This window comes from Gekko japonicus, unplaced genomic scaffold, assembly GCF_001447785.1.
Source record: "Gekko japonicus isolate JY-2015 unplaced genomic scaffold, Gekko_japonicus_V1.1 scaffold163, whole genome shotgun sequence".
In the NCBI taxonomy this organism is placed as follows: domain Eukaryota; kingdom Metazoa; phylum Chordata; class Lepidosauria; order Squamata; family Gekkonidae; genus Gekko; species Gekko japonicus.
Genome location: NW_015161950.1, coordinates 697,890 through 712,942, shown reverse-complemented (window position 1 = coordinate 712,942; position 15,053 = coordinate 697,890).

Sequence of the window (15,053 nt, the reverse complement as noted above, 5' to 3'; positions counted from 1 at the left end):
TGTTCGTCTTCAAGGGGCCACGGGACTCGAGTACAGTAGGTGTCACATTCCTCTTGCACACAAGAAGCGTCGCTGTGGAACGCCTGAGTCCAAAAATACCAGAGTTTTGTAGTACCTTGAAGACTACCGACTTTATTGCAGCACAAGCTTTTGTGAGCCAGAGCCCACCTTGTCGGATGCGTGACCTGTTAGATGCAAGTGGTCAGGGGTCATTTCGTAGAAAAAGAGCTGCAGGAGCTCATTAGCATAACTTATTAGCATATGCCACACCCCCTGACATCCCCGGAAGTGTGCACCAGCCCCTCTGACCCGCAGAAGCACCTGGGATCCATTCTTTCCCCCCCTCTCCCTTCCCTTCGCCTCCAAGTCCATCAAAGGGGAGGGGGAGGATCTCAGGCGCTTCTGCCTGACAGAGGGGCTGGGGTGCCCACAGCCAGCCTTGGTGAATTATACACTCATACAATCATAGACTCAAAGAGTGGGAAGGTACCTCCAGGGTCATCTAGTCCAACCCTCTGCACAATGCAGGGAATTCACCAATATCCCCCACACCCCAGTGACCCCTGTTTCACGCCCAGAATATGATTTTTAAAAAACCCTCCAGGATCACTGGGGGCCAAACTGGCCTGGAGAAAAATTGCTTCCTGGCCCCAAAGTGGCGATCAGCATTTCCCTGGGCGTGTAAGAAAGGGCCACAAGAACTAAGCACTGATGCAACCCTTCCTGCTCTACCTCTCGTGATTTGTCTAAGTTCACAAAATCAGCATTATGATCCTTTTAAAGTTGAAAGCATGATATAAATGCAAAGGACTATTTGTAAGATTATCTGTAAGACACAAGACCAGGACGCATCTCACTTCTGGCAATCACTTGGAGAGACCCTATCACTCAGCTTCCATTGCCCCCCACACACCCCACACTGGAATAAGAACATAAAATCAGGCCATACCACATTGCAATAAAGCCCCTACAACTGTATACAGAAATACTGAGCTTCCCTACCATTTGCCACAACTAGCCCACCACACAACCAGGATCAAGACTCCTAAGTGGACCAACAGACAGGCATACACTGGTTTGAGAAACTGAGTATTACATTACAACACCTCTGGAACATTACAGATCAGTAGAGGCAGCACTGCAAAGTGATCAGAGTTGCAGATTGATGTGGGGAGACCCAGGTTTGTATTCTCACTCTGCTGGCTGAGTGACCCCGGGCCAAATCTCCCCTTCTCTACCTAACCTACCCCACAGGGTTGTTGTGAGGATGAAATGGAGACTCATGGGCAGGGTCCCCAGCTTCCCTGGCAGGAACACTATGTTAAGAAATCTCTCACAATTATGCAGCCATAGCAGGCAGGAGGGAAGGAGGCGAATACCTCCAGCGCCAGAGACTTGTAGAAGAAGAGTCAAACTTTGGGGACTCACCCGTGCACCAGAGGGCCAAGGCAGCAGGAGGCAAGAAGCCTGGGCGAGCTGGGCTCCTCCATGCCTGGCAGAAGATGAGGTGCAGAGGTGAGAGGTGGGCAAGCAGAAGAGGCACTCAGCCAGCCGCACAAGCTACTTGCAAAGAAACTCCCGCCGCTCCAAGCTTCAGGGCTGCCTCGTTAAAGGAGTGCGGAGGCCAGACTCGCAAATGAGAAAAGGCAAGCTCAGGGTTCGTGGGTCGCATTTTGGGCTGTGGAAGAGGAACCAGCTCCATTCCTGGAGTTCTCTTGAGTTCCTGCACTTTTGGTTTTGCTTTTTGCCAATCCGCCTCCCAAGACTGCTCCAGGTGCTCCGGCCTGAGGGCTGCTGGGGGCGGGGCTCGAGTGCTCATTACTTGTGGAGCTGAGGCTCAATGTCTCCATCTGCTCCACCACCTTCCCTTCCCTTGGTTTGCTCGGGGAGCCCGAGCAAGCCGGCTGCTGGAGGGAAGGTGAGGCGGTTTAAACCACCTTCCCTTGGCTTCCTCAGGATCCCCTGATCTGAATCGGCTTCCCGCAGTTCGGCCCCATTATATCCTATGGGCCATTGAAGTCACTGGCGAAAACATAGGGTATATTCTGGGGGCTGGAGGAGAGGGGGTTTGAGGGAGAGGCTCCAAAATCACAGGGTAGCTGCTGGAGCCTCTCCCCAAGATACCCGCCATGTTTCAGGAACATTGAACCAGGGGGTCCAATTCTACGGGCCCCCAAACAGGTTGCCCCCATCCCCTCCATTGTTCTCTATGGTGGGAAAAAAGTTAAAGGAGAACGTTTCCCCCCCCCCAATGCGGGCATCGCAGCTGCCGCCGAGAACAGCGACGGTGGCCATAACCTTTTAAAGAGCCCCTCCCAAGAGCTGGGGGAGCCAGAATGACCATGCGAGAGGTGGAATTTGCCCCTACAAGTCCAAGGCCACCACCCTGGGACTCAGGGAGGTAAGGGAACGTTTCACCCCACCCCTTCCCCCCCACCCCCGCGGGCATCGCAGCTGCCGGCGAGAACCTCGGCAGCAGCCATAACTTTTTAAAGAGCCCCTCCCGAGAGCTGGGGGAGCCAGAATGACCTCTCGCATTACACACAAGAGGTGGAATTTGCCCCCACGAGTCCAAGGCCACCACCCAGGGGCTCAGGGAAGCAGGAGAACATTTTGCCCCGCCCCGCCCCTGCACGGGCGTCACAGCTGTCACCGAGAACAGTGAGGGCGGCCATAACTTTTTAAGGAGCCTCGATGGAGAGCTGGGGGAGCCAAAATGACCTCTCGAGCGAGAGGTGGAATTTGGCCCTACGAGTCCAAGGCCACCACCCCGTGGCTTAGGGAGGCGGGGAACGTTTCCCCCCCCCACTGTGTCCCAACTGATGGCTGGTGGGAGCAGGGGGCGGGGCTTATGTGCCCACCCCCTGGGCTCCTGACTGGTGGAGCGGTGCTCCGGTGTGCTCCGGCAGGAACCGAGGCCTGCAAGTGGTAGGGAGATTTCAACGGAGATTTCAGCATTGCTGAGCAATGGCAGCTTTCCAGTGTGTTTCCTGAGCCCCCCCCCCCCGCAGCCTCTGATCAGGAGCCAGAATACATAATACTCCTGCCCTCTTCATTGCCCAGGCGTTTTGAAACATGGCCTGAAAGTGTGTGTCTGCCCCAGGATGCCAACTGGCAGGTCACCCCCAAAGTTTTTTTTGGTCCACAATTTCTTCTCCATGGACGTGCCACATCTAGTAAGGTAGCTATTACCCCATCAATGCTTTGCCCTCTTTCATCTCTGATCTCTTAAGATCACTTCAACCCTGTATTTCTTAGCTCTTGTGTATGTGTGTGTATGATATTTTTTTTGATTAACTGAATTTATTAGGGATATTTTCTTAATAAACTTCATAAAAATATTTCCTGTCTGTTGTCTGTGCTGTTCCAAGTGGGTTCTGACTCTGGTATAGTTGGAGTACGATTCCTAGCTTGCGCACCTATTAAGCAAATGGTCTCTTAGCTAATTTCCCCATCGTAACTCAGAGATCCAGGTGTTGTGGCTAACAGTATTAGACAGGTGGGCTAGCTTTTCTTGTTTTCTTTCTGTATGATTGTAGAGTAGTGTGTTGCCAGTAGAATAAATCTTTATTTGACAGAATTTAAATAAACTTTATAAAATATTTTTTAAAAAATAAACATTGTCTGGTTACTTGTGTGCAACAAGCCCTGGGGACCCACGGGGTCCAGCCTTTGGACTTGACAGGGGCCTTGTACATATAGAGAGAGTTTTCTTGGATGTGTCCAGTGTTTTCTAGGGATACCTCTCACTTTTATCCTAAATGAGACAAAAAGGAAAAAATAAACCTTAAAAAAAGCTAGGAAGTATGTTTGCCAACTGCCTGGATAGAAAAAATTCCTGTCTTTAATAGAACTTTAATGTGATATTATTTATCTCCATACTGTGAAATGCTTCAGCTGCACATCAAGTCTTAAAGGGACAACATTCTTCCATGTGCTTGTTGCCAGTCCTACTAAGAAATCCTGTCTCCAGATGATGAATGTATGAGTCTGTTTTTTAAGTCTATGGAGGCACACTTCTTGGACTGGCACCCCTAAAATATTGGTGACTAAAGCAACAGTTGGGGGCTGTGGGATATGCTGTTCTATCTCCCTGTCTTTGCTTCTGTAAAAACACGTATTCAGTCTGTTAATCAAATCCTTACTGTTTGTTCCTGATTACTTCCTCAGTATGTGTTTCAAATTGCCTGTCAAAGAGGGGCTGTGGTTCAGCGGGAGAGCCTTTGCTTTGCATGCAGAAGGTTCCAGGTTCGATTCCCGGCATTTCCAGTTGAAAGTACCAGGTGGTAGGTGATATGAAAGGCCTGAGCCTGAGACCCTGGAGAGCTGCTGCCAGTTTGAGTAGAGAACACTGACTTTGATGGACTCATGACCTGATTCAGTATAAGGCAATTTCATGTGTGTTCTCTTCACATTTCCCCCCACTTTAGGGCTGCCAAGTCCCCCCGGGGGGTGGAAAACCCCCCGCCCCAGAGGCCCGTTCCCCGACGCGGGAGAATCGGGCCCCGGGGGGAACCCCACCCCAGCATGCACGTCACAGGGAAGTGACGTTATGACGCTGGGCACACCGGGGGCGGGGCCACAGCCATACAAGGGAAAACTCTATGGTTTTCCCTTGTATGGTCGTGGCCCCACCTCCAGTGTGCCTGGTGTCATGACGTCACTTCCCTGTGATGTTCATGTGGCACGCGCGCAAAGCGCGCGCACACGCACATGCAAGGATCCGCACGGGAGTTCCCCGCCAGCAAGGTAAGTGCCACTTGGCAACCCTACCCCACTTAAAATGTCTGATATTTACAGTGCAATCCTAAATGCCAGAGGGGATGATGTCATACAGATGTCAAAGAAGGGGTGGTACTCTGCTTATGATTGCAATGCAAATAGCTAAGAACATTGTGTAATACTTAGAAACAAACCCCTAATTTTTAAAAAAACAACTTTAAAATGAGTTTGGAGAAGGAAGAATGTTGACTCTTTAATCTGCACAGGTGAGACAGCCATCATGACTGAGCCAGTACAGCCTTGTTCTGAAAAGAGGGAAGGAACTTTATGTTTATCAAAAGTCTGATTAATTATTACTGTGGAAATCCATCTTCTGCTAGGAAAAAAAAGGAAGAAAGGTCTAGAAAGAGTGTTTTTTAGTGTACACATGTACTGTATCTGCACTGAGCATCATACTTCCACAATAGGCTTATAGCCGATTGGTGCAATCAGTCTGTACATAGCTTGGCTTTAGAAGCAGCTTTTAGAGGTGCTGACTAGAGCTTAGGAGACTTTGCTCAATGTTGAGTGAGTATATGTTTTGTTGGTTTTGTGGTCCATATATTATTGTTGTTGTTGTTCAGTCGCACAGTCAAGTTCGACTCTTCATAACCCCATGGACCACATCACGCCAGGCCCTCCTGTCTTCCGTCGTGCTCCAGAGCCAGGTTCCTATGCACTGCAGTATTGTTCTTTGCAGCATCGGACTTTCCTTTCACCATCAGACAAATCCACCGCTGAGCATCATTTCGGCTTTGGCCCAGCCGCTTCACTCTTTCTGGGGTTACTTGTACTTGCCCTCTGCTCTTCTCCAGTAGCATATTGGACACCTTCTGACCTGAGGAGCTCATCTTCCGGCCTCATATCTTTTAGCCTTTTGTTACTGTCCATGGGGTTTTTTTTGGCAAAGATACTGGAGTGGGTTGCCATTTCCTTCTCCAGTGGATCACACTTGGTCTGAGTTCTCTGCTGTGGCCTGTCCGTCCTGGGTGGCCCTCCATGGCATAACCCACAGCCTCATTGAACCCCTCACCATATCAAGGCAGTGATCCATGGGGGAGCCATATATTGTACTGTTTCTTAAAATATTCTTAATTTTTTAAAATTCTAAGGAGGAATTCTCTTTTACAGAAAAACAGAATAGCATTATCCTATAAGGAAATGCAATGAGACTCCCAATAGTTGGTAAGATTTAATGAGAGTCTATGCAACAGTGATAATAGTATAAGGATGTTATTAATTTAATAGGACTCGTTTGTATTATTGGGATCAATCTTTTTGAAATATTGTTTAAAAAGGTAATATTGTTTACAAAAAATAATATTGTTTAAAAAGTATTATTGTATTTTGTACTTCCACAGTTCTTTGTTCCTGAGGGAGGACCAGAAGTCTGAAGCACTGAAAATTACCTAGGAAAATTGTTGGATATTTATCTTGTATATTTATACTTTGGACTCTGCATTTTCCTGCTATGGATCTTGTTGGATTCTGTATATTCCTATGAGGGATTATATGAATAGATTCATTCCAGACTATATATGCATTTCACTTTGTTGAAGTCTCCTTTTGTGTATATATATTTTTGCAAGAAATTCAGCTCACAGTTGTTTTCTGTTTTTATTTGCTATTTCCTATCGTGTGCCGTACTGTTTGTTGCTGTATCTGCACTGAGCATCATACTTTCACAATAGGCTTAGAGCCGATTGGTGCAATCACTCTGTACTTAGCTTGGCCATGAGTAGCTTCAGATCATGAGTGGCAGCCCTCATGAAAATAGTTTTAACTGGACACGTGAACACACCGCATGCCTGCAGACCCAGCGATGCTTATGAATAACAGTGTCTCTGATGCTAAGCACAGTTTGTGGAGTTCCACTATAATTAAAGGAATTTACATATGAATAAGTGCGTGTTTTAGGCCCACAGCTTCAGTGTGCCAAAATTATTCATCAATACAGCTAGATGTAATAAGGCGTACAAAAGCAGGTGGCAGGTTGGTTCAATCAGATAGCTTTATGGTTTCACTGATAAAGAGCATGTGATGGGGCCAGAGTGGGAAATCTAAAAGAAATTACCAGGGTTACAATCTTCGTTCTGGACTGCAGCTTTAGGAACTTTCTCTATTTTGTGTGCTCTGCCAATTACTGTGAAGAAATATTTCCTTTTTCTTAGCCTAATATCTTTGTTCTTAAAGACATTTCCATTTAAATGTAGAGGCTGCATTAGTACATTTCTGAGGGAAGGGATAATGAGGTGTTTTGATGTGAGCACTGAGGCCTGTCTTCCTCCTTTGAAGCATATGTACAATATGTCTGCAAAAACCCACATTGTATGATTGTGTGTAATATATAGCTGTGATAAGACTTCAGAGATAGAAATCCTTATCTTTCTTTATTTGATCAGCACAGCCTAGATTGAGGTGAAAATTATGTGATAAGGGAAATACAGCATATTTTGACTCTGCATTTTCCTTCATGGAGCAAAGACATCAAAAAGTTCCTTTGAGCACAGGGACTCATCACACAATCAGGCTCGGGAGAAGAAAAACGGGGTTAATAAAGTACTTAGGTGTTACTGTGTGAAACAGCAGATTTCTGCTCTTCAGCAAAAGAGGAAAAAAACAGAAGAGTGAGACAGAAATCAGATTGTTTACTTGCTCCAGAGTCTTCTCAGCCTTGAAGCTGATGGCAAGAGACCTCCTGTCTTCCACTAAACTTATCCATCCGAACAACTCTCCAGACTGTACATTGCTCTACTGACGCTGTCTCTGCCCATCTGCTTTGCCTCCCTGGGACTTGCCCCTCAAGCAACGATTCCTTCAAGCTGCCATTCTCCATTCACACAGACATGATCAAAATGCATTCCTCCCCCACCAACCCCACACTGATCGAACCCTCTTAAAAACATTCATTTAATTGCTAAATGGCTTGGGCGCCCACTTTTTCTCTATGGAACAAATATTGCAACGACCCACTTTTTTTTTTAAGAGTTCTTTGTCCCATTAAATGCGTCCCGTCCCCCCCACATCTAACTTCAGTCCAACTTGTCCAAGACAGGTTCATATAGTCCACAATCGTAAGAACATTTCCATGATGGTAAGCATGGAATAGAACAGGACTTACTTCTGCATAGACTTGGTTAGGATTGCTCAGCTGGGCTGGAAGAATGGGAATGCATGCCTCCGTCCACCAGAAATATGAAGTGATATGCAGGCTCTGCACATATTGCTGTATCCAGCTCTCGGAAATATACTAATGCAAGTAAGCCCCCAAATTCTTTCCTTCCAGAAACAGGATTGTCAATATGCTACAAGCAATGTCAATAACTGGGTACATGTAGCAACCCCTGAAAAAGGGCCACTGAGACCAAATTATTATGGTAGGGGTTCTGGTTCACACAATTAGAGCCTCCATGTGATTCCCCCTAGGTTGTGAACCTGTGAGAGATCCTGAGGGTATCAACAAGCGTATAAACCAGGCCTATGACTGATGTTGAACCTCTCTCTCCTGCTGAATGTTATGTGAAGAAATCTTTGTTTTGCCTTTTCAATTCATAAAACTGTTTAGTCAGTACCAATTATATACATGCAGCCTTTCTTCCCAATGTGATAGGTTTTTTTTATTTGTAAGGATTTATTTACATTATTTATAGTCTGCCTTTCTCACTGGGACTCAAGATACATTACACAGACTGAGTCAATTCAGTAAAGAAATAGGATTTGGGTTGTAGAACCAACCAGAAGTCTAAAAACAGAACTGAGGCACAGCATAAATATGACACATTAAATGATGCAAAATTACACAATAGAATCCAAACCCACACCAAACTATACAGAGTAGTACAGACCAGTCCCCCCAAAATTTAACCAAGTAACTTTCTGAAGCCTTTGGTGCAGTGCTACCCTATTGCCTGCATGGAAAAGCCCTTTTTAATAATTCAGTTTTGCATAATTTGGGGAAAGCCAGGAGAGCTGGGACCTCCTCAAGAAGAAAAACATATAAAAACATAATAAAAAATCAATACTAAAACCACAGTGCTCTACCCAATTACTAATATCCTAGATCCAAGATGATATCACCTCAGTTCCACAGTGCTCTACCCAATTACTAATATCCTAGATCCAAGATGATATCACCTCAGTTCCAGATGGTACTCCCAAAGCGTACATATCCAGTGGCGACGGCTTGTCAGATCTTCTGTATTTTCTAAGTTCTTCCTCAGGCCTTAATGCATCCATTAAGATGTCTTGACGGTGGTGGTATAGTAGGGCGGCGGCTCCTGCTCAAAGGCCTGGCGGAAGAGCTCTGTCTTGCAGGCTCTGTGGAACTGCACGAGGTCCCGCAGGGCCCGGATCTCCCCCGGGAGCTTGTTCCACCAGGTAGGAGCCGCCACCGAAAAAGCCCTGGCCCTGGTCACAGCTGATTTGACATCCTTAGGGCCCGGGATGACCAATAAATGTTGGGCCCCCGACCGTAGTGCTCTTGGGGGAACATGTGGGGCAAGGCGGTCCCTCAGGTAGGCTGGACCCTGGCCATATAGGGCTTTATAGGTAATAACCAGCACTTTGAAGCGGATCCGGTACGCTATCGGCAGCCAGTGCACCGCTTTCAGCACAGGCTGCAGGCTGTGGAAGGTCAGTAGTTCAGCAGTTCAAGACCTGGGTGCCGCAAGACGGGGTGAGCTCCTGTCTCTAGTTCCAGCTCCTGCCAACCTAGCAGTTCGAAAGCAAGAAATTGCAAGTAGATAAATAGGTACCACTTCGGTGGGAAGGTAACAGCGTTCTATGCGCCTTGGTGTTTAGTCATGCCGGCCACATGACCATGGAAATGTCTTCGGACAGCGCTGGCTCTTCGGCTTTGAAACGGAGATGAGCACCGCAACCCTAGAGTCGGATTTGACTGGCTTTCGAGCAAGGGAACCTTTACCTTTAGAGAGACCCATCAACAGCCTGGCTACAGCATTCTGCACCAGCTGCAGCTTATGGATCTGCGACAAAGGCAGCCCCATGTAGAGAGCGTTGCGGTAGTCTAGCCTCGAGGTGACCGTCGCATGGATCACTGTGGCCAGGTCATCGCAGTCAAGGTAGGGGACCAAATGCCGTGCCAGCCGAAGATGGTAAAAGGCTGACTTGACAGTGGCTGCCACCTGGGCCTCCATCGTCAGTGTGGAGTCCAGGAGCACCCCCAAACTCCTAAACCCCGATGCTGGTACCAAAGGCACCCCGTCGAAGGTCAGGAGAGGGAGCCCTAACCCCACACCGGTCCAACTCAGGCCCAGGACCTCTGTCTTCGCCGGGTTTAGTTTCAATCGGCTCAGCCGGAGCCAACCAGCCACGGCCTCCAATCCCCGATGAAGGTCATCGGGACTCGAGTTCGACTGGCCGCCCAGCATCAGATAGAGCTGGGTGTCATCTGCATACTGATGACACCCAAACACATAACCCGGGCAATCTGGGCAAGGGGGCGCATATAAATGTTAAATAGCATTGGGGACAACACTGCGCCCTGAGGCACCCCACAATCAAGGGGGTACCTATGGGATCGTCAGTCCCCGACGGCCACCCTTTGTCCCCAACCTTGTAGGAAAGAGGCAAACCATTGAAGGGCAAGCCCCTGAATCCCCACGTCGGCGAGGTGGTGGTTTAGCAGCTGATGATCGACCGTATCAAATGCGGCCGACAGATCTAACAACAGCAGTGCCGCCACACCTCCTCGATCCAGATGCCGTTGGAGATCGTCAGTCAGGGCGACCAATGCCATCTCAGTCCCATGACACAGGCGAAAACCGGACTGGAAGGGATCTAAGACTGAAGCGTCCTCCAGAAAGCTCTGTAGTTGTAGTGCCACCGCCGTCTCAATAAGTTTGCCCAAATAGGACAAATTGGACACCGGCCAATAGTTAGGCAATTCGGCTGGGTCCAGAGATGGTTTTTTTAAGAGAGGGCGGACCATCGCCTCCTTGAGCGCACTCGGGAACTGCCCCTCCAAGAGGGACTTGTTGATAATCACCCATAGTGTCCCTCGTAACCTCGTGTCCCGCTTTAATGAGCCAGGAGGGGCATGGATCAAGGTCACATGTGGTTGGGCATACAGATACAAGCAATCTGTCAACTTTGTCCAGACTGAGCGGATTGAAACACTCTAAACCCAGTACCGAAGAAATGCAAGGGGCCTCGAGTTCGCTCACTGTCTCAATTGTGGCGGGGAGGTCGCGGCGAAGCGCCAAGACATTATCTGCAAAGAAGCTCGCAAAAGCCTCACAGCCAATATCCAATTCCCTAACGTTTCGCCTGCCCTGAGGCAGGTCTGTCAAAGTCCGAATTGTCCTAAATAATTGGGCCGGGCGTGAGCTCGCAGATGCAATTTCGGCCGCATAGAAATCCTTCTTAGCAGCCTTAACTGCCATCTCATAGGATTTCATAAACGTCCTATAAGATGCTCGTCGCCTCGTCGCGAACGCGACGCCACCGTCTCTCTAGTCGTCTCAGTTCTTGTTTCAGCTGCCGCAACTCCTGGGTATACCAGGGTGCGTGCCTAACACGAGTGCGGAGAGGATGCCTGGGAGCAGTCTCGTCGATGGCCGTGGAGAGTCAGACATGCCAGTCCTCCAGTAGCTCATCCAACGAGCCGCCAGGGGGCCTCGGATCCTGCAAGGCCATCTGGAACTGTACTGGATCCATTTGGCTTCGCGGGTGAGCAAAAATCTGCTCACCACCTAAACAGGGTTGAGGTGGAATGTTCAGACGGGCCTTCAGGGCCAGGTGGTCCGACCATGGCACTGCCTCCGCAGTGATCCGGTCCACCTCCACTCCCGACGCAAAGATCAAATTGAGCATGTGACCGCCCAATGCGTGGGGGCCAATACCAACTGTGAGAGTCCCAGTGCCGCCATGGACGACACCAGGTCCGTAGCCTGGCTGGAGGTCGCGTCCTCAGCATGGATGTTGAAATCACCCAAGACAATCAGTTGAGGGTGCTCCAACGCCCAGCCTGCTATGGCCTCCAGCAGGGATGGCAGACTATTGGCCGGTGCATTAGGCGGTCGGTACACCAGCCAAATTGCCAAACTCTCCTCAGCCCCCAGCAGCACGCTGACACATTCCACGCCCGCAATCTCTGCAGCCAGGAGTGCCTTGCAGGAGTAAGCCTCCCGAACGAAAATAGCCACCCCTCCCCCCCACCCCCTAGTCCGTGATTGGTGAAGGACCGAGTAACCCAGGGGGCTAACTGGGTAAGAGCCAAGGTCTCCCTGTCCCTCACCCAGGTCTCAGTCACGCACGCCAGGTCCGCCTGATGTTCAGTCACAAAGTCTCGTAGAGTTGTGACTTTGTTATTAATGGACCTGGTGTTGCACAACACCAGTGACGGAGGGGGGTCCATCCTGGCCCCGCTGCCAGCCACCCTTGGAATGGGCGTAGGCTGGAAGGGCACCGAGCTCTTCTGTGTCTCTGCATCCTTCCCTTATTGTACTAGTTATTTACTCTGTATCTTCGGCAAGAAGCGACGGGTTAGCCACGGGTGTACTATGCTTCCCAGATGTTGCGGTGTGATCATGCTCGGAAAATCCACCTATCATCTGTATCTTTAGCGCTGCAAATGCTCTGTGTGAATGGGGCCACACATAATTTTCTTCCAGACATGCCTCTGTTACACCAGTCAGGTCAATTTCCCCTTCCTGCAACATCGCATGCAGTTGTGCAGTTTTGTTCCCTACTGATATGGTATTACATAGTGTTAGTACACAGGTGGAGTAAATAGGGTCCCTTGCCTCATCACCACTTGGGAGGGCACACAGGTTAGATAGGCAGCAAGCTTCATTACCACACATTGGCTTTCTTTGATACATCCCCCCCCCATATTTACCAGTTCCCAACTGCACTTAAATATTTAATGAAATAGACCATTTAAAATGGTGTCCCACGCCTGTAGTGCGGTCTGAAGCGGTTGAGTCTCTGTTAGGTTGAGTCATGTCAGGATTCTGTCTCTCATTATATTTGTATGTATTGACCATGCCACTAAGAGTTTTTACTCATTTGGTCATGTTCTTAAAATAAGTCAAAGGTAGTCAGTCAAGGTGAACAGCCTTCTGGTCTCCTGATCCCTAGCATGTCATTTTGGTGGTCAAACAGTAACTCCTCCACAAAATGCTGCTCCTGGGGGATAGGGGAATGACATGAGGGATGTCTACAATGGGTAAGGGAAATCAGTGCAAACTGTCAATTTATTCTGGATCTAGTCCAATACTAAAAGCTTTTATGTTTCTTGCCCATCTAGGGCAGGATTGTTCAGTCCTGGATTTGAACGGTTGGTATAGGCCCAGCACTCCTGCAGGTTATTAGCAGGCAAACAAAGTGAAGATGTTTCCCTCCTATCCTGCCTCCACTGAGGCCTTCTGGATTAGCCTCTCAAAGAGGCATTACACAACAATTGAATCCAACCCTGTGTGAGATAAATTAGGCTAAAACAGTATGAATGCCCCAAGGTCACCCAGCAAACTTCATGCAGAGTTAATCTGGGCCTTTCCACTGTGGAACTCTAACCAGTACGTTACACTGGCTGTTTCTCATTTCCTAAGTTCCAGAGAAATCAGGGCTGCACTCTGTCCAGGGGTGTTGAAAGATCTGTGTGCCCTATGAAAAATGCAAGAGTGGGCTAGGAGTTCAGGTCATTAGCTCCCAAGGAGCCCAGCATCACCTGATCTGAGAGAATCCAGCTGGTGTAGAACCTACTAAAAGCTTCCTGGAAACTTGCACACTCAAGTGAAGGTGGAAGAAATGCCATAATACCTGAAGAGGCAACCAATGGCCCAAGATGATGTGTGCTGTTTTGAGCTTTATGGTTTTGTCTTTCCATCTCTGCAATTGCAAACTGCCTTAGGTGTCTTAACAGAAAGACAGCATAGAAATGCCTAATGAACACACACACAGATAAATAACTCACTGGGCTAGTCCTCAGGGTTATAGACCATAGACCCCTGAACCCTGCAGAAAAGAGTTAATTACAGTGCAATCCTATGCAGAATTACTCTGCACAGACCACTGAAAGAAATGAGTTTAGACTGGAATAACTCTACATAGGGTTGCACAGTTAGTTTAGGGGTTTGCTGAGTTTTGTCTTGCATGTGGTCTATTCCCCCCTCCCAAAATTTGCACAGTCTGCCAGTGTATTTTAAATTTACAAAGCAAGAGTATACACTCAAGAAATCAGTCATAACTGATCTGTGTTAAGAGATTCTGAACATGGCCTGTTGCTAAAGAAGTATAAGAAAGTGTTTTGCAGGATCAGACCACTTTCAGCATTTTTTGCAACAATTCCAGCAACCAAGTGGTCCAGTAGACTTACTGAAAAATCATAAACAGAGTTACATAATTCTAAGGCCATTGACATTAAATGGCTTAGACTGCTGTAAGTCTTGTTTAGGATTGCACTCAGTTGTGCTTGTACCCCTTCTGATATGGGGATTAAAACCTAGTTCTCACCTACAGCAGAGGAAACTTATGTCTTCAGACTGTATTACTTGCATACTCCTGTGCCTTCAGGATTTATGTACTTCATTTACAGTTCCCCCTTCTTGCTGAGACTGAAGATGCATTAAAACTAAAAACAATGCAGCAAGAACAAATATAAAATGTACATTCAACAGTGAATCAAACTCTGTAAAAAGTCAAAGAACAATGCACTAACAACTGTATGCTATGTACACTCTGACAGTATAATACATACGTATAATCTAACATTATTGTATGTCTATTCTAAGTAATGTAACTTGGGTCAATGAAACATAATGAAACACAGCTATCTTTCATTTGACACTGATCTTGCAGCCCACCCTTCAGGGTTCCCCTCAAATTAAAAGTCAGAATCCAGAATTACAATCCCTTTAACATAATAAGAGCTTTATTTTTATTGGACCAAAGCCCCATCTAATCTAGCATGCTTTTCCAACCGTGATCAGGCACCTGATTCTGGGAAGCACACAAGCAAGCAGGAAGGCAACTGCCTTCCCCTGTTGTCTGCCGCCAGCATCTGATATTCAAAGGTACACTGCCTCTGACCACAGAGGTTTCACTCATCATGTGAACAGCTGTTTGCTTAACTGATATGGATTCTCTCTCTTGCTCTGCTCCGCCCCCCCGCCCCCGTACATCAATGAAAGATGATCACTGATTGGATGCAAACTATACTGCCTGCTACATTTCCAAACCATGCATATTTCCATTAATTGCAGTATAACTTTACTTTGACAAGCCTTTATTGTCATACCTGTATACATACAATAGGAGATCAGATTAAA